Source organism: Amblyomma americanum, chromosome 10 (genome assembly GCF_052857255.1).
Source record: "Amblyomma americanum isolate KBUSLIRL-KWMA chromosome 10, ASM5285725v1, whole genome shotgun sequence".
Lineage (NCBI taxonomy): Eukaryota > Metazoa > Arthropoda > Arachnida > Ixodida > Ixodidae > Amblyomma > Amblyomma americanum.
In genome coordinates this window covers 66,233,014-66,254,106 of record NC_135506.1, presented here as the reverse complement: position 1 = coordinate 66,254,106, position 21,093 = coordinate 66,233,014, and the positions used below count along the sequence as shown (strand labels likewise).

Below are 21,093 nucleotides of genomic sequence, written 5' to 3'. Positions count from 1 at the left end.
AGAGTGTCCAGTACAGAACGCACCATCATACAGCAAGAGGTGGACAAGATGCTCAGTAAGGACATCATAGAGCCCTCGTCGAGCCCTTGGGCCTCACCAGTTGTGCTGGTTAAAAAGAAGGACGGCAGCTGGCGCTTTTGTGTTGATTACCGGCACCTAAACAACATAACAAAAAAGGACGTCTATCCACTCCCAAGAATAGACGATGCTTTGGACTGCCTTCACGGAGCCAAATTTTTCTCTTCAATTGACCTTCGGTCCGGGTATTGGCAAATCTCTGTTGATGACAATGACCGCGAAAAGACGGCATTCGTCACACCGGACGGCTTATATCAGTTTAAAGTTATGCCATTCGGTCTCTGTAATGCGCCAGCTACCTTCGAAAGAATGATGGACTCCTTGCTTCGCGGCTTTAAATGGTCCACATGTCTATGTTACCTCGACGATGTTGTGGTTTTTTCGCCCACGTTTACCACGCACCTCGAAAGACTGGCGAGCATTCTTTCTGTCTTCCGTAGAGCCGGGCTACAGCTCAATTCGTCGAAATGTCAATTCGGTCGCCGCCAACTCACCATTCTCGGACATCTAGTCGACGCTTCTGGTGTCCGCCCGGATCCTGTTAAAGTTAAAGCCGTCAAGGACTTCCCTATTCCCCAGTCGTCTACGGATGTGCGCAGCTTCGTCGGCCTCTGCTCGTACTTCCGCCGTTTCATCAAAAATTTTGCCGGCACCGCTCGCCCCCTGACCGACCTTCTAAAGAAAGACACCCCTTTTACCTGGGGCCCTGCCCAAGAGGAGGCCTTTTCTTCGCTAGTCGACTTACTCACCTCCCCACCTATTCTGGCCCATTTTGATCTGTCGGCTCCGACTGAAGTTCGCATAGACGCCTGCGGTTATGGGATTGGCGCCGTGCTAGCCCAACGTCACCAAGGGCAAGAACGCGTTATTGCATATGCCAGCCGCCTCCTTTCTACAGCTGAGCGAAATTACTCAATTACAGAGCGCGAGTGTCTAGCTCTTGTTTGGGCTGTAGCTAAGTTCCGACCGTACCTGTTTGGCCGTCCATTCTCCGTAGTGACCGATCACCACGCCCTTTGTTGGCTGTCTTCACTGAAAGACCCCACAGGCCGGCTCGGACGTTGGACGTTGCGCCTCCAAGAGTATTCTTACACTGTTCATTACAAGTCAGGGCGTCTCCATCAAGACGCCGACTGCCTGTCTCGGCACCCTGTAGAGCCGCCTGATCCTGGAGACAACGACCTCGGCCCGTGCCTCTTCGCTATCTCCGATCTGGTTAACATCGCGGACGAGCAGCGACAAGACTCTTCCTTGCGTATTCTCATTGATCGCCTCAACTGTGCCAGCCGAGATCCTTCATTGCAACTGTTCGTCATTCAGGATGGCGTCCTATACCGCCGCAACCTTCGTCCTGACGGACCTCCGCTCCTGCTAGTCGTTCCCCACCGTCTCCGTTCATCAGTCCTAGCGGAACTACACGACCTACCGACCGCAGGCCACCTCGGCGTCTCCCGCACATACGATCGGGTCCGACGCCGCTTCTTTTGGCCTGGTCTGTACCGCTCTGTTCGGCGTTACGTTGCCTCCTGCGACCTCTGTCAACGCAGGAAGAGACCATCAACGTTGCCTGCTGGCCTTCTACAGCCTATTGACGTACCTCTCGAACCATTCTACCGTGTTGGACTCGACCTTCTCGGACCTTTTCCGACGTCCTGCTCCGGCAACCGTTGGATTGCTGTCGCGACCGACTATGCGACCCGGTACGCTATCACGCGTGCGTTACCAACAAGTTGCGCAACCGATGTCGCCGACTTCCTATTGCAGAACGTAATCCTTCACCACGGCGCTCCACACCAATTGCTGACGGACCGCGGCCGCTACTTTTTGTCCCGAGTAGTTGACGATATCCTCCGGTCCTGTGGCACGCAGCATAAGCTCACTACAGCTTACCATCCCCAGACGAACGGGCTTACCGAGCGCCTCAACAGGACTCTGACCGATATGCTGTCCATGTATGTCTCGCCCGACCACCGCGATTGGGACGTTGCCTTGCCTTATGTAACATTTGCTTATAATTCGTCGCGGCATGATACCACCGGCTATTCTCCTTTCTACCTTCTGTTTGGTCGGCATCCTGCGCTGCCATTGGATACATTACTACCGAGTTCTACTGCCTCGACCTCAGAGTATGCACGTGACGCCATCTCCCGAGCAACTATGGCCCGTGAAATCGCCCGAGACCGGCTCACCGCATCTCAGACCTACCAGAAGTCAGTTTACGACCGCCGGCATCGCCCAGTACACTATCCGCCGGGCTCACTCGTCCTCCTTTGGTCTCCTCGCCGTGTAGGTCTCTCTGAGAAACTTCTACGTCAGTACAGTGGCCCTTATCGAGTTCTCCGTCAGGTGACCGACGTGACCTACGAGATTACACCTCTTCATGCTCCGAGGTCGTCCACTAGCCCTTTGACTGACGTCGTTCATGTAGTCCGTCTCAAACCGTACCACACGCCTGCTACATCATCCACTTAGCACCGGGACGGTGCTTTTGCCGCCGGGAGTTATGCTACGGTTGTGCTTGTGCTTGGAACGCTCGTGCTTGGTGCGCTCGCGCTTGGAACGCGAAGAGGACGAAGTGCGTTTCGGCGGCTGGGCTTCGCGTGCCCGGTTGTTCGGCTGCGTGGCTGTAAGCTGTTTCCCTGTAAATATATTTTTCCCTTTTGGTGTGCACATCTTCACGTTACAATATCAATTTTATCTCACTACAGTAATTGGACGGAGTTCTCTTGGGTGTACCTCTAAGATAGAAGTGCCTGTTATAGCCACTGGTGCATCCCAGTGGCGCTGTGTTTGCAGTAAATGGGGAAAAAACGGCGACGCAAATTTTTATCGCCTCTGTCCCTTCAAGGCTGCATTGCCTTGGCAATTGTTTATAGCGATATTTTCCTTATCTATCCACAACCAATCACTAAACGAAAGCAGCAGTTTTTTGCTGAGTAAGACTTTGCTGTGTAAGACTGCAAGGTGAACTTGGGGAATATTTATCGTGGAATTTTCGTCGCGTAGTAAGAAGTGTTCACTGACCGGTCAAAAGGATCGACGTGTTGTCCGGTATCCGCTGCGCCCCCTCGGTGTCCTCAGGAACGCCAATCAGCAGCCTAACTGCGGACGTAGTTTGCGGCGATTAGCATCACAGATGAGGGAAATGGTCCAAGCTTGTATACAAAGCATTAGAGCGTATCCGAATGAGCCGGTGAGTGTAGCCGGTGCAACAAAAAAAAAATCGACTGCCCTCACACGGCGTTCTGTTTACCGACAAGCTTAGCCTCACTCCTTTTTAACGTGACAGTGTTAGAGCGCACCTTCGGAGGAAAATCCACGCACATTGTCACACTAATTCAGGATTGGTCGGGAGGGTTGTTACGTCACAAGCTGATACTTGAAATGAAAGTTATTGAAAGTCGAGTTAAATTGTGACTGTGGGGTCGTAGCATGACTGAAATCAAATTACGACAGATAAGACTGGAAAGCAAATTACAATTAATAGAAGACTGGGGAAATCAGTTGCGAATCGAGTTCATGAACCTCGGGTTACGAGTTATATACGCTACCCCTAGGCCGTTGAGGCACGTTTGTTCGACACGTTAAAGGGACACCTTGTGTGTCCTGTGCTGAATAAGGCGATCTAGTGTGTGTGCCTACTTATTACGCTACTGAGTGGGCAGTTTAAACAGGTACTAATTAAGAAAAACAGTATCAAATAACCATTAACGCTGCCGCGTCATGCCTTTAAGGCGGAGCTTAAGTGTCCCGTTAAACTTTTTTCGTCTTCTGCGTTACCGAGGGATCACATAACATTACAGGCTCAGTAGAGCTAAGTACGCCTTTCCCCCCCCCCTTCCCCTCCGGTGAAGAATTATTAACAAAGAGTCAGGCCACCTCTCGACGCCTCCGAACTCATACATTCCCGAACCCGGTTATGTGTAGTGTATATTATCCGGAACAATATTCAAATGAATGCAAGCTATGTCACCAAAAAGCGGATCTCAAGCATATTATTTGCAAATACCCTATTGCCCTCCTGGAGAGAGAACAAATAAAGTCGCTTGACCAATGGCAGGCTCGCCTACTCAGCTCCGATCCGCAGATTCAGGCAAAAGTCGTCCAACTGGCCGAAGACGCCGCCAGAAGCCAGGACCTTCTGGCCGTCGTTTAGGCGAGGGGCGTACAGTTCCTCAAACTGTTGGATATAAAAGTTTTACAATCGAAAAATCAGCTGCCATCGAAATACTCGTTGTCTTGCTCTGCGCACAGTTTGTGACATGGTTTCATTCACTGCATCACATCGTTCGCGTCCCTCAATTACATTTTATGTTATATTTTGGTTCTCTTGATACAAGTTACAAGTTCACCAAAACGCAGGGGCGGCCGCGTTTCGATAGGCAAAATGCAAAAGGCACCCGTGTGCTGTGCGATGTCAGTGCGCGTTAAAGATTCCCAGGTGGTCGAAACTATTCCGAAGCCATCCACTACGGCACCTCTTTCTTCCTTTCTTCTTAAACTCTCTTTGATTGTAGATATGTAATCAATTTTCCGCTTTTTTCTTTTTCTGTCAAGAAGCCCAGAGCCGCCCTAGTGTCATGTGCGCATGCGATGCGTACAAGTATATAGTGACATCTGTTACGGAAAATAAAGCCAGTGTTAGTAGCGTTCGTCCTTGTCGGGTCTCCCTCCCGTGCTCGTCTCTTTTGCGCTACATCTTTTTTTTCAAGTATGTGCCACCAACTCGCCCAGCAACAAGTTTTATTCATCCGTACTCCTGGACGTATTCCAGTATCTTTCCCAATTTGGTAAATCCGTATCGTCACCTGTGCGGCGAGCCTGCCACCTTACCCCACATAACCTGGGACTGCACGGAGGATCCACCTCCGACCGATCTAGTCATATCTCTCACGCTTGAAAACTGGGAAGCTGTTCTCGCCAACCCGGACGCAGACGCTCATTAATGGGCGAAGGTAAGAGCGCAGTAGGTCGCCGACACACTTAAACTGCCGGCCCCCTGGAGCGGCTGAAGTAAGCCTAGAGGATCGCCATGTTCTTACTGAGAATAAAGTTTTTTTTCTCTCTCTTAATCTCTCTCTTCCTCAAAACCAAAATCAAAACCAAACCCCAGTGCAGAGAGTGTGCATTTAACTCGCGGTTGCCTTCAAGGCAACAAGCTACAGGTTTTTACACTGCAAGCGTCTGTACAAGAAGGAGAAAATTTCTATCATGAGCTTGGTATCAGTTAGGTCGCTCTTTACTGTTTAATGCCCATTGTGGGGACTTTGCCTCACGACATTTCCTTTGGCTTGCTTTCCCGTTATGCACCCTCCCTGGTTAGTTGCTTCAACTTGTTAACAGGGGAGGGCACCGGCGTCGCTGCGAGACGAGCGCCACGGATGACGTGAATACTGCTGCGCGAGCTCGGGAGAGGACGCTCTCTTCGGCTTGGGATTTCGGCGCATGCGCACTGCTCTACGCGCGCTCCTGTCTTCGCCAACGGGGCGAGGAAGTGGTGGGAGAACGTCGTTCGCATCTCGTCCTGTCCGGTTTCGGAGTATCCCCTTGCCTAGCGTGGGCGAAAATCCTCTTGTGACCTTGCTGGTGAGTCGGATGACCTCGATTCATTTGCGCATTTTGTTGCTAGCTGGCGTTATGGTTGCTGTAGCAATAAATGCCTGTGTCAGCCAGTGTGTCGGCGTGCGCTCGGTAGCGTACGCGATCAGTGTTGGTGTCCGGGATGATTTGAAATGGCTCAGCCGCGATTAAGCGAGGAGAACGTATTTATCTTCCGCTATTGAAACCCCACCCCATAAACACATTACTTCAGTTGCCCAGTGTACCGGCTGCTTCCATTTCAGAAACGGCGCAACCAAATCCCCTGCTCAACCTTTATTTATGAGTTCACTGTACGGGAAGGTTGCTCTCAAGTGAGCATGGACGATAATGTTTATTCCCCTGTATCTGTGTTTTTATTAACTGTTCTTGCGTTCTAAACACATATGCGCGTATGTTCACTTCGGTTCGAGGGATGTACGTTCGCCAGCGCTCTTTTCTGCAGACGTAAATCGCAGGAAATCAGGAGGAAGCAAAATCCGAAAGAAAAAACATAGAATTGGTCTCATTATAGGCCTTCGAGGAAAGAGCGAATTTCACGGAAGAGGCAAATTTTGCACCTGAAACAACGCCCATTGGCAGCTATTTTCTTTACGAAGCGCGCGTGAATTCATACGCATCAATGCTAAAGGAGTACTGTGAAAAAGAAATTTGGAGTACATTGTGTTACAAATGAAGTTATGGAAGGGCGTGCGGGGGTTTCTGTTACAGTGTAATCAGTTCCAGAAGAGGTAAATCGGTGATTTTCTGTTTTCCTTTTCTGGCTTTGTTTTGCGCCTCTGCGAAGAATACTCTGATTGAACTTCCCATTTCAACGTGGACGTCGTGACGTCGGGTATAAATTAACAATGCCTTCGCGACCAGTAACACACATTAAACTCGGAGGTGCTTACAGGTGCATTGGGCGTGTGTTGAACAAGCCTTAACTTCTGGTGCCTCGAAAAGCGAAACCTGAGCTCACTGCCTTTAACGATGATAATTGAAGGACCAAGCAGAGACCGGAACCGCAATAGCGCCCTTATTGGGAATAATTAAAAAGCTCGTGCATTATCTTTTTCTCACATTATCGCAGAAATTGCAAATGCAGGAGGATGTACGCAGCTGTCTCTTTACGTACCTTCCCGGTGTGTCTGATTCGTGCTTCGCTGGAAGTGCCTTGTCTGGAAAGTTTCCATCCTAAATTTTGCAGCGAAACGATGTTTGTTTTCTTGATTCTTAGTTCACTGCCGACGGTGCCCGGTCACATTGGTCAGGAGGTGAGTGGGACAGATTTACGTGAAACGATTTGTAGAGACGCTCAACTTTTCATACGATGGTCGTTATTTATGTAGGTGCTTTCACTGCCTTGTCGCGAAAGTTTGTCATGTTTCATTTAACGTGGCCGAAACTGAGCATGATGCTGGTGTTCCATGCCGTCGAACTGCTCAAATATTTTGAGGGCACAGGTTTTCCCAACCAACTGATTCATTTGAAAGCATTCGGCTGCCATAACCACAGGGTGACACTAATTTTTATAAGGAATTATAAATAAATCGAGAAATGTCAGTGCTGCAGTTAAAAGTTACCGTTACACGTTAACAACTGAGCTTAAATATGCACTTTCATGTGGAGGCATATATCTTTGTTCGAGTCGTACTGCAGGCTTCTTGGTCTCAGAAGTTGGTCTATTGAATCTGGCATACCTCTTGAAATATTCTACATACGTGCAGGCTGGCTGAATGCTCGCTCGAGCCATTGCGTCAGCAATATATCTGATGTCATAACACGCAATATGTGTAAGCCTGCATCAGTGTTGCACACGATGATTCCACCGTCTCTGCTTGCAGATACCCAGTTCTATACCGTCGCACAATGACGGCGAAAGTTCGAATTAAGTGAAACGTAGTTAACCACATAGAAGCGCGAATGCATGTGTTTTGCGTAGTTGGTCCATGGTTTTGCTTTGCTGGGTCATCTACACGTCTGATGGCGATGTTAGTTCGACAGCAGTATTAGTTGATGAGGACGACCATTTTTGTATAGGACAACAAGAGTTTGTGTATTCGTTCGACAGTAGTATTAGTTGATGAAGAAGACGATGCGTACTGGACAACACGAGAGCGTGTCGCAGTTTAACACGAGGCACCATCTGCTGCGGCGATAGCACAGTGCTGTCGAGCAGTGGCCAGTGGAGCTGAACTGTTCGTGTCACCGCGGGTTTGAATCGTAGTCGCGCCAATATTTATATTTTATTTATTTATTGTTAAACCAACGTTATCCTTAAGGTTGAGCTTCACAAAAACTGGTTGAGCCGGTTAGACCTCATGAAGTAGTGCTTCCGCGCGTGAATTTGTTTCAGCGATACGAAATGAAGCTTATCGTTCTCACGCTCGCACTGATTTGAATGCGTTCTCATGCTTGAATGCTCGCCAGGAGCGGTAGAACTAGCTATCGCTGCCGCCCTCCTTCGCACAGTCGTTTTACAATTCAGCGTAGCGTTTCCTCTTGGCGGCACTTTGAGAGCAGCAGCACCCTTGTGTCTGCACCCAGGAAGCCCCATGAATCGCGTGTTTGCATCGTCAGGCAGACCATAGATTGTGAAGACTGCAGCGCTCGTAGACACGGATACGGTTAAGGAGGCACCACATAGCACATGCGGCGTCTCCTTCATGCTGTCCGTGTTTCCCAGCGCTGCAGTTTTCATAATGAACAACCAACTTGCCCAATCAGTTACTCTTCAGACCATAGTGTAGTGCCCACATGCATTCGAGGGTTGTATGCTTCGCCGCTCGATTCTGATGCAGGCCTTCGCCAAGCGAGCGTAGTATACACAGTGCGCGATGCCATTTCAGCGCCATCCCAGACCCAGACACATTTAATGCTTGCTCTAATATGGTTTCTGCGTCGGTGGTGCGTCCAATTGCAGGGTGCTGCGACCAGCATTACAGAACCCTGAATTATCTTTGGGTAGGGAAGTAGTAATTAACGCATTTTCTTGCTTCACTTCAAGTAAGGACAACAAATATTGTTAGGAATGGATTGGAATTGGGCTGTAAGTGGACGACGTCGGCCAGCAGAAGGGGTCACTGTTAAGGCACCCTTTTGACTCGCCTTGGCTTACATCGCACTTATTTCATTCACATCGCGTATTTCTTGTGCACCAAATGTTGTAATTTGTGGATGGTTTCCTTGCAAGTGAGTTGACAACGGCGCTCCTGCACCCAAGGAAACGCAAGCCTGCATGCATAGAAACATGCGTAAATGTCGGTGCTGATGCACATTCCTTTCCATACCTAACATTGCAGTATAATGACACGCATAGATATTTCATCTCTGCAGCCGCCGCTGGTGGCTGAATGGTTATGACGTTCGGCTGCTGGCCCGAAAGACGCGGGTTCGATCCCGCCCGCGGCGATCGAATTTCGATGGAGCCGAAATTCTAGAGGCCCGTGTACTGTGAGATGTCAGTGCACGTGAAAGAACCCCAGGTGGTCGAAATTTCCGGAGCCCTTCACTACGGCGTCTCTCATAGCCTGAGTCGCTTTAGGACGTTAAGCCCCATTACACCTTAAACCATTTCATCTGTACGTTCCTTGATACCTGTACATGACTGATACCTGTACGGCCTGATACATTCCGTGATACCTGTACATCCTGTACATGACTGGCTTATGATTAATTTCAGAAGTATGTACAAGTAACTACTCAGTAATTCAATCGGGCCTAGCTGGATACATAGGTGCCCGTTTATGAATGACGGTAAATGCTATCTCAGCTTATATTTCCTCTCACAAGCTCGCAGAGTAGCGGGAGCTATTAGCGTGAGGTGATGCCTTCAAGACCTGTCAAGCTGGCCTGCAAGCGTGTGGTTACAGCACGCCTATGCAGTCTCGCCTTTTGTCATTCTTATGCACATGGATTAAGAAGTATAGCACGTTAGTACGCCGTTCTTGAGGGCAAGCTGTTGTTCTTGAGGGCAAGCTGTTTCTTCTCAAGCAGCGTTCGCACTACACGAAAAGGACAAGCGGCAAATACAACCTTCGTCCGTAAAGTTCCAAGACTGGGTTCATTAAAAAAATGCGTTTAACATTGAAATCAATTATGCAGAACCCCTCCGAAGTAATCTCCCTTGCAGTCTATACACAGATTCCAGCGCTTCTTGAGGACTTGAAAACAGTTATAAAGCGCTCCTTTTGGCAGGGCTGTCAGCTCCTTTGTCGTGGCGTCTTGAATGGCCTCCACGCTCCCCCTCCAGCGACCTTTTAGGCCTCTCTTCACAGGAGGAAGCAGCAAAAAATCGCATGAGGAGAGGTCAGGCGTGTATGGCGGATAAGGGAGTACAGCAATGCTGTGCTTGGCGAGAAAGTTCGTACCGCCGTGAGCAGTGTGTGGCCTTGCGTTATCGTGAAGGAGGCTCCGTTGTCCAGATGCCCTTAAGTCAGGGCGACGGCGTCGCAGTGCATCACGCGTGTGTTGGAGCACGCGGTTATAGAACTCCTGATCCACCGTCTGCCCTTGTGGAACGAACTCATGGTGTATGACACCTCTGGCATCGAAATAAACTATCAGCATCGTCTTTGTTTTAGTCTTATGTCGCTGCACCTTTCTCAGTGCCGGAGTGCTTGTGGACCGACATCCGGCGGAATAATATTGCATTTGTTTAAGTTCGCCTTGGTATAAAAAGAAGGGCACAAACAAACCGCAGAAGCAAGGTGATGTCCCGTCCTTTCGTACTTTCATTAGTACAGGTACGGACAGCAGTGAACGAAGCGCGCCGCGCAAGGAAAAAAAAACGTGTAAGTGCCACCTAGCAGAGCCAGACGAAAGCTCATAATCCTAACGCACATGTGCGCGCCCCTAACCTGCGCCGTCCTGATCCTCCAATTGCTCTGCTTGTCTTGCATTGGACCGGCGTCAATCTCGCGCTGACGATCATTATAATTGTGAGTCTATAGAGTCGGATGGTTGCGCGTTTTGTAGCGAGCGGGCATTTCGGAATGCGCAAGCCGCTGCCTTGATACCGGAGAGGCCGCGGGGGCGCCGCTGCCATTATGCCGCTTCTTTTGAGACAGCTGTAGGCTCATTTTCCCCGCAAATTTCCCGCGTGCTTCGAACTTCTGTTGCCTCTGGGACTCAAATGTCTCGCTATCGACGAAACATGCTCGAAACACTACGTACCGCCGCATTTTTGGGTATATTTAACTCAGCGCTGATTTTCGCCTTTCTTCTACGAGGCGCTTACGCAGCAGCAATGAATTCGCCCTGTATGTCAGTCCTGCTGCACATTACTCCTGCACTGCAACCTGGCCTAGTTTCTCAGATTAATATAAGCGGAAACCGCCGATCTTAGAGCGTTTTCCTGAATTATCCAGCTTCGCAAGGATAGCGAGTCTGGCACCGAAGGTTCTGGATGGTTCTCCTGGATTGCAACGCAACGCGAATACTATAAAACAGACCGATCTCTAAAAGATAACCCGCAGAAGTGAAGCAATATAGCTAGGACAAAACAGAATTGCCGGCTGAAGTCTGTCGTGGTTCATTCTGCAATCAGCGGACGCACACTGGTATGCAAGCCGAATTTCGGACAGGCAGCGCACAACAGTGACGCACTGCTGCCGCAGCATTCGCGTGAGGAAGAGAGACTGCGGCTGCTTGTAGTCACCACAGGATCCGAAGTGGCACGCACCTAACCTTTGCTCCGCACATGACAGTGCGAAACAAAGCGCGCTGTCTCAGTGGCGATAACAGCAGGTTCCAGTACAGGGGCAGTGTGCTGCACGAGAGACCGACAGGGTGCACGCATTGGTGCTGCTTCGGCGCCTCGAAGGGGCAAGGCGAATCATCAGCGCATGGCAACTAATGTAGACGGAACCGAAACAGCGGCGGTACGTGGAGTGTTTCGAAGGCGATTGGTTGCTAGCGATACGCAGACGGGTTCTGGCGGCAACGAAAGTTCGAAGCACGCCGGTTATTTGTGGCGGAAACGCGCCTACAGCTGTCTCAAACGTTGGCTGTCTCAGACGAAGCGGCTTAATGGTAGCCAATGTCCTTATCTAAAAACGTTGATGGCAGCGCCGTCCCCGAGCGCTCTGCCGTATCAAGGCAGCGGCAAGGTTAGATGTAGAATGGTAGCGCTGCTGCCATAGAAGCCCATGCGTTCAAAACATGGCGGCTTATGGTGCGTACCAGCGCCCTCTGCGATGTTTGCGGAAAACTAATTAATGACCTCATAGTTAAAAGCATGACGTAATATCAATGTGATTTTTGGCGGGAGAAATAAATCCACGACTGTCTCGATGTTCAGCGCGACATACGACGCAAAGACGAAGGAAGAAGACGCGACGAGCGCAAACTTCCGACGTTATTTTTAGTAGACCGCGCTCGTTGTGTCTTTCTTAGTCTTTGCGTCGTGTGTCGCGCTGGAGCTCAATCCGTTAACATACCAACCGGCCCAACTATTTCTGTTTGTGCCCGGGAGTACAGTTATATCAATATTGATAGATTCTCGTTTAACAGCTGCTTTTGAGTATCCGAGTTTGTGAGCATTGAGTTGTGACAGAATTGTGTCAATTGGGTTTGGCTCGCATAAAGAGGCAACAGAGAAAATATTTAGCCGAAGTTAATTTACTAGTTGGAAACCATAACGCTCACAACTCGGTACAGTGACACAAGAGGTTGCTGCACTAGCCTACGATAGATGTTCAAACTTTGCACGAGCTGCGAACGAGCTAGTTGCCTCCTGACATATATAAATGACACAAGAATGCATATTGTTCGGCACTTTCTCGGTGAAATTAGGGCCGCTTTATAGAACACGTGGAGGACAGGCATTTTTGGCTGGTATAGGCACTCAGTGGGAATGGCATATCACAGTACCAAAGGAACTGTAAAACCCTACCGGTGCAGTGCGATGCCAGGACAACAGTTCTCACTTTCACTCATTCCTAAGAAGCGCCAGTCCTTCGCTTGCAGTGCGTTCTTCGTGTCAAACTGCACCGCCTTTCCGAAGAGGCAGTGACAAAACATACGGCTAGAACTGCGGCTGCTGTGGCATAAAACAAGCGCGCTCACGTAGGCGACAAGAACCAGGGCAAAAAGTAAGCAAGCGCTTGAAAAAAACGCTGATTAAAGGCTAGCAGCCGCCCACAACGAAGTGGCAAGATGAAGAGATACGCCAAGCAAGCAAAGTTGGAAGCAAGCCGCAGAATAGTAAAGGTGGATCGCATTAGAGCGGCTTGGTGATACTTTGAGGAAATGCAGATATACATATTATTTTATGAAAAAAAGCGCTCTTATTTCTAATGATATGAACACAGCTTAAATAATGTAAACGAGTAATTGAAATTGTGTATTAAACTGTTTCAAATTACAAACATGCAGCCAATTATTTTTCTCTTTTTTGGGCATGTCTGCACACATCATTTTGGCGCTTCAGTTACGCAGTCCTACTGATGTCGCTGACGCTTGGTACAAGACTGCGTTCGAGCTCCGACCTCGCGACCTATGCAAACTGACCTTAGCAGCCGTCGCAGCATTCCGAAATGCCCGCTCGCTACACAGGGCGCGGCCGTCCGATCATCGTCACTTGCGACCACGCGTGGCAACTACTGAGCGTATGTTCTTTTCACTGTTATAGCCATCAAGTCAACTACCACACGATTGACAGTTCTGATTGTTGCAAGGTGGCTGCTCCGTCATAACTGCACTTACCGTTATGAACAGCGCCACCACCAGCTATACGAGGACGGCATCGCCTCTGCCTCCCTGGCATTTGCGACCACGCCGGGTAACTACTGAGCGCCTCTTCTTTTCACTGTTATAGTCATGACGTCTTAATCACTGTCCTTAGTACTGTAGTCGATTTTATGTTGTGATCCCCATTGTGGTTCGCCTTGCTGTATTTGAGTAACGCTATAGGTATTGAAGTAAACACATACAGGGCCCGCATCGGCTTCTTTCTAGCGTTTCGACGAAGTGTGAGAGGCAACATCAGCCCTTCAGTGCAGAATATAACTTCATAAGCGGTAATTTTCCCAAACCTACTGCAATGTTGGCATTGATGTGCATTGCTGCTCTTTTGCTCTGTGCTGGTGATGTCGAGGCTAACCCTGGACCGAAGTGGGATGATGTTCTGACATTGCTGAACAAATTCCATAAGGAAAATGAATAGTACTTTAGCAGCACCAAACAGCGCTCAATGAAATAAAGAAGGGAATTGAAGACTTAAAAGACAGGGTTGGCGTCATTGAAAGGAGTGTGAGTAGTGTACCAAAATTAACGACGACGTTTGCACTGTCAGCGGTGCTGTCAAAGATGGTAAATGCTCATTATCGCGAACGCAGAGACTGACTAATGTCGTTGATGATTTGAATAATCGAATGAGAGGGAACAACATGCTCATTAAAGGTGTTCCAGGACGTGACAAGGAAGACAACACGGAAACAGCGCGAGATGTTCGATAGTTCCTCTCACCTCACCTTCAAGTCGAGATAGGCGAAATTCAACGCGCGCACCGTATAAGAAACGACGCGCTGGCAGTCAGTGGCCAATCATCAAATATTAAACTTCAAGGCAAAAAATAAAGTCCTCCTCAACGTCCATAAGTTGATACTTGTGTCGCCCAAGCTATGGCTGGAAGAAGACTATTCTCCGCCAGTTCAGTTAGAACATAAAAAGCTGCGGGACTTCGCCAAAATCAAGAAAACTGAAAATGAGCGCAATGCTGACAATTTTAATAAGGTCAAAGTTCATGACAATTTGTAGCGTTACGACGCTGCAACTGACCAAGTTATACAGATTTCTACGCTGATTTCTACTCTTGGCGACCGCCCGTCGGCGTGACAAGCAGGTCAAAATGAACACAAACAAAAAACCGCTTGCAATGTTTCCATCCTCCTGGCCAATTTCCGTAGCTTACTAAGCTTGGTGTGACAAAAGCAATGATGCACCCATGTGCAGCTCATATTGTTCTTGGCACTGAAATCTGGCTGACAGGAGGACATACCGAATGCTAACCTATTGTTCCCAAGCCATTTATCAATATTTCTTAAAGATAGACTGACTTCGAGAGGAGAAGACGTCATGATCGCGGTAAGAAGCGACTATCAGCCGCCCCTGTTTCCTCTTAACACGCCTCTTGAACTGATGTTTGTGACGTTACGGTTTAGTGGTATCACCTACGCAATCGGTGTTTGTTATCGGCCGCCTGACTACCCTGCTATTGACTGGCGTACATTATTTGGAGATTCCCAGGGAAGCTTGTCTCACTGTTAAAACTTTCGAACTACTCTTGACCTATGCAATCTAACTCAGCTTGTGTACGAGCCAACACGTGAGAAATAGATCTTGGATTTGATCTTCACTAATCACCTCACAATACAGAAGTGCATAAGTTAGAATATGTAAGTTACCATAGCGTTGTACACTCTTGACAACCGATACAGGCTCACACTAAAGCAGCCATTAAAAATATATCTTGAACTACGCCAGAACGGACCAAGACAAAATCAGCCAAATGCTGGCTGACTTCGAACCCGCATTCGAGCATAACTTCGAAGAACGCACACAAATGAAAACTGGGTAAGGTTTCACGACAGGTTGAAGGAAATTGAAGAACACTGCGTAACAAAATCTCACATCAAGACAAGAGTTGATGCTCCCTGGTTCACGAAGGAAATCAGGAAGCATCTGAACAGAAAGGAAAGGGCATATTTAAAGGCTACCCAGGATAACGCACCCCGTGATTGGCAATTGGTATAAAGAACTGTCACCTGTTGCGGGAAAAAGTATAAAAAAACAAAGGCTTACCTGTTAAAAACAAACCCAAAAATTCTGGCGTGTTGTCAACCCTAAAGATGCAAGCGAGTTAATAACACTAAATGACGTAAATGAAATATTGGTCCCCCTAGAAGCAAGCGCGGAACATCCAAACAGTCATTTCAGCAAAGTATTTACAGAAGAGACACCTATTCCTGAGTACATTCAGCTTCCCGTTGTATTCATTGCTTATCATTCTAATCCTATCACTATCACAACAGATGGGGTTCTTCGTGCGATTGATAGGCTTTCATTTCTCTTCCCGGTCCTCACGCCTTAAGTACTAAGCTTCTAAAGCTAACTTCTCCTGACGAGTCCGCATTATTGTTACCACTTTTATTCCAGAAGTGTGTGAACAATAGCTGCGTTCAGATGGTTCGCGATCTGCACTGATTATACCAATTTTTAAGTCTGGGAATATTACAACTCCCAACAACTGTCGACCAATTTCTCTTGCGTCAGTGTGCTGGCAGCTTACCTACTGGAACACAAAATGTTTACCCACATCTTGAAACACCTTAATGCAAATGACCTGCTACTTGAAAATCAGCATGGTTTTCGGTACCGGCATTTATCTAAAAAACAATTACTTGAATTAGTAACGGTTCTACATTGCAAAATTCCCAGCGCCTTGTACATTTACACAATTTTGAACGACCTCTCTAAAGCCTTTGATCGGGTAGCCCAGAAGCACCTCATCAAAAAGGTGCATAACTTGCAACTTGATCATATTACTGCAAAGTGGATTGAAGAATTTTTAGCGAAAAGGCAACCATCCGTATCTGCTAATAACATCATATATGAAACTGAACATGTTAAATAATGTGCACCGCAGGGATCCGTCTGAGGCCCACTTCTGTTTTTAATTCATATTAATTACATCGCGTCAGACATTAGCTCCTCCATACGTTTTTTCGCTCACGATTGTATCGTTTATGGAGAAATAGCTAATCCTAATGACATTGTTGCCTTGCAGACAGATATAGGTAGGTTAAGTACTTGATGCAGTGGTTGGCAGATGCAAATAAACACCGATAAAACCAAACAGGTGGCTTTTTCTGCACTCCATAAGACTCCAGTAAGAAGCTGCAATATAAATAACAGTGTCATTGAGCGCTCATCAACTTTCAAATACAAAGGCGTTGTTCTTCGCGCGCACTTAAATTGGCATAGCCAAGCCACATAGAGTATATTACTAGCAAATATTTTTAAAAATTAGGCTTTCTTGAACGTCGTCTATCCCTAGCTAACCCTGATATCAAACTACAGGCCTACAAACCTCTAGTTCGGGCATCATTACAACATTGTTCTGTGGTATGGCATTCCCAACACGAAAACCTACCCAGCTCTGTAGATTCAGTGGAAAATAAGGCAGCACGCTTTATTCTATGGTCGTACTTCCCATACCAGAGCGTTTCTGCATTTGAACAGTATCTAAATCTTCTGGACCTTAACATACGACGGAAATTCTTTCGCCTATCGTTGTTCCACTCCCTCTGCTACAACCATTCATCTTTCGCACGCAGGCACATCAGAGCAGCACATCACATATATTCTCGTACCGACCATGCGCATAAAATTCTAACAATTTGTGCCCGGCACAAACAAATATCAGAATTCCACATTAACCTTGGCGTGAGTGTAATCCTTTACCTAGTAACATTGTGGCTATTGACGACTCGTCATATTTCCTTTCATCGTTACTAACATTCCTTGAATCAGGCGCAGCATTGTAGTCTCTTTGAACTTGCCGCCCTGTACCTGTGCTTTCCTTTGTACGTGTACATATCTTTTTGTTTATTGCACACTATATTATGCCTACGATGTATAACACCGACCCAATTGACAATTCACGCTCTGTTCTTTCATTCTTGTTTTTCCTATATTTCTATTATGTATGAAGTGAACTCTTCTGTATTTTTGTTATCTACCCACCCACCCCCGGGCCCGCTCCTATGTAATGCTCAGCGCCGAGCCCTTATGTACTTACATAAATAATGAAAATAAATTAATAAAAATAAATAAATACGACTAGCGTGACACTGACTCCCGCCTAAGGTGTGGCAAGCGGAGCAATCAAACAGTCGCGCCGTTTGGGGGACCTGCACATACGCGAGGCGGTTTTGAGCTTTCGCACAGCTCTGCTAGGCGGCGCTGACACGTAGTGACATTGTTTTTTTCTTGTGCGGCGAGCTCTGACTACTTTTGTCCGCACGTACATGCATCAAACAGTTATTCTTATACTCCTATTTGAACAGAATGCAAAACACACGCTGGTAATTTGTATGGGCCGAAATAGTAAGGAAGATGTTTTCAAAGCAACCTACGTTTTTTGGTCAAGTCGTCCCAGAGATCTGAAAATGAAGACAGCAATGCAGTTTGTTAAATACAAACTCTGCTTGTTTCATGTCGGCTGTTGTATAACAAGCTTCAAGTAACATTTATTTCTAAAACATTCCTGGTCTTAACTAGCAAAACACAATTCCAAGAAAATGTAATGTATTCTTAGATTCAGAGCCCACTAATCTTTTTGCAGCACTTCTACATCACCGTGAGCCGAACTACGCCCACTGCACGACAAAGTCCTTTCCCTAGTCTCTCAAATTAACCCATTCTTTTACACAGCACACAGTTGATTTTTGCCTATTTCGTTTTGGAATACGTCCCCGTTTCTGATGAAACTCATGCTTTAAGTGATAACACTGATTAATTTCATTTATGATCAGAAAATAGGTGCACAACCTTCCTGCTCGAGTTTTTATTTCCGCTGTGCATTGCATATGGGTATTTCTGTGTAAAGTTATACTTAAGTTCATGTATAAGAATACCTGAAATTTTGCAATGTAAATCTTTGTCTCGCTTCTACAGCGTTAGTTGTTGTTAGCTCGTTTTCCAGTTTTCCGCCATCTTCGCCGGCGCCCGCAGCGACACCTGCCACCTCCTTCGATTGGAAAGTGGCAAAGTGGAGTGAGGGAAACTTCCTCTTCACTTTCATGGCAGATTAAGGAGCGGGAAAGAGAGTGATGAGTCGTCTAGTGGCTGGGGAAGTCATACTGGTGAATTAATTAACTACAAAGTCTCTGTGTTTACAACAATTCCTCATAATCAGCCTCACTACGTGCACTGGCTGCAGGACAGAGGTCTGTCTCACCTCTCTATTTCACATCCCAGCTGCGGCCATTATATCCCCGAAGACTTCTTAATCTCATCCGCCGTCCTAACCTTCTGCAGTCCGGTGCTCCTTTTACCTTGTCTTGGAATCCTTTCCGTTACTCTTAAGGACTGTCAGTTGCCTTGCCTTCGCATTACATGTCCTGCCCACGCCCATTACTTTATCTTAATTTCGACTAGGATGTCGTTAACCCGCGTTTGTTCATTCACCCACTCTGCCCGATTTAGGTCTCTTAACGTAACACCTAACATTTTTCTTTCCGTGGCTCGCTGTGTTGCCCTTAACTTAAGCTGAACCCTTTTTGTTAGCCTCCACCTGTCTGCCCCGCAGGTGAGTACCGGTGAGGTACAGTTCTTGTACAGTTTCCCCTTGATCTCTTGAGGAATATTGGTAAACTGCCCTCTATGATCTGAGAGAACCTACCATATGCGCTCCACCCCATTCTTATCCATCTAGTTATTTGCCTCTCATGATCCGGATCAACAACCTGTCCCAAGTAGACGTATTCCTTTACCACATCCAGCACCTCCCTGCCAATTGTGAACTGCTGTTCCCTTGGTAGACTGTTGAACATTAATTCGGTTTTCTGCATATTAATTTTTAAACTCACTGTTCTTCATTGCCTGGCTAACTCACTGATCATGCTCTGCAGCTCATCTCCTGAATGGCTAGCAATGCAATGTCTTCAGCAAATGGTAAATTATTTAGATATTTTCCATTAACTCTTATCCACAACTGTCCCCAATCCACGCCCCTGAATACTTCCTGTAAACAGGCTGTTAATAGCATTGGCGAGATCGTGTCCACCTGAGTGGAACTCTTCCTTATTGGAACTTTATTGCTTAGTGTATAGATGACTATGGTAGCTGTAGAGGCGTTATAGACATTTTTGAGTATTTTCACAATACGCTATTTGCACCCTCATTCCCAAACTTCTGCATAACTTCTTAGGCATCGACTGAGTCAAATGCATTTGCGTAGTCTACGAAGGCTATTTATAGAGGTTCGTTATATTCTGCACACTCGTCTGTCACCAGATTGACAGTGTAAATACGGTGCATTGTCGAGTACCCTTTACGAATGCCTGCATGATCAGTAGGTTTCATAAAGACTAAAGTTGTCCCAACTGTATTGGAGATTACCTTAGTAAATACGTTATGTTAAACGAGCAGAAAGGTGATTGGTCTGTAATTTTTTAAGTCCTGTACTTGTCCTTCATTATGGAGTAAAATTATGTTATGCGAACATTTATGTAAAGCAAAACGCTGTAACACTTCCTTATAAATATAAAAAAATAAATGTTGCTTGCTGTAGCCGTATTTTGTTTATAAGCGTTTTTACAACACGCCTTCGAGCCTTCTGTAAACACAGGCCGTTATATTACTAGACTTCGGCGGAACTGCAGCGCTTGATAGCATGTGTATCGCTCGAGAAATGCTAAGACTTGACTCTCATGCGACAGAATGTGCTAGATGCGACCACTCCGCTTACACACTGACTACTTCTTTCTCATCTCCGTTTCGTTCGTAGCTTAAATCTCAAGCTTTTTTTTTCTTCTGCTTAATTGCCTGGCTACTCTCTCTTCTGTTACAATTGGAAAAAGTTTCTTGGCGCAGGTTCCTTTGTTCTCTTGCTTTCTCGATAAATGCCAGCACGATTAGAAAATGGCAATATTGGCAAAGTTAATACAGGAGGTTGTGCCTCAAAGATGGGCCGTAAAAGCTAGATCAAAGCAAGTTTTCTTTTCACTTCTTTTGGCGGTTGTTCTGAGATGAGCTGGGCCTACAATCCCCAGTGGCCGCACAGCAGCTGCCTAGACAGCCTGTCAGAACTGTGGCCCAGTGTATCTGGAGACGCCGCCAGAGGGAAACAACCTAAAAAACATTATCGCCCGGGCATTTTCGAGTGAGCCTAGCCCAATGTTGCACGAGGTGCCAGAAGGACATGTAGAAAGAGGAGGTTTCAAGATTTGCTGGGACGAGGCAGCAGCGGCTGGCAGTGCAAAGAGGTAAGTGGACGCGGTTGGGAAACATAAGTAGAGAAATTCTGGATAAGGCCATTGTGCAACCGAAAGTTGTTTATGAACGCAATTTTTCGCATATCGTAAGACTGTACCATAAGAATCAATATATCCGCAGGTCTCCGCTCGGAATGCTTGTACTTTTCGGCTATTTTCTGTCAGAATCCACATCACTGGCTTTTATCACAGCCCTAACTACTCGATACACGCCCAGGGAAAACTACAACCAGGATTTTTTAGCGAACCGGAAGATAAGGAAATTCCCATCAGTATGTTGATAACGGTATCTTACAATATTCTCACAGCTACCACAAACTTAAGGGTGATGTCTAAGGAAGCTAGACTTGTCAGCTGGGGGCGACACTAGTCAGGAGCTCACCTGGGTGGTATATGAATAGGTACATAGTCGTCGCCATTGTGAAACCAGCTG

At 47.0% G+C, this 21,093-nt stretch overlaps 1 long non-coding RNA gene across 1 annotated transcript; it reads right to left on the bottom strand.

The window, feature by feature from the left end:
• Window positions 1-3,124: 3,124 nt before the first annotated feature.
• Window positions 3,125-21,062, bottom strand: LOC144108791 (uncharacterized). Its single transcript, XR_013309507.1, has 3 exons — window positions 21,043-21,062; window positions 17,799-17,825; window positions 3,125-3,180 (listed from the first exon to the last, which is right to left on the bottom strand). It is a non-coding gene; the product is annotated as an uncharacterized LOC144108791 (long non-coding RNA).
• Between the last annotated feature and the right edge of the window lie 31 nt (window positions 21,063-21,093).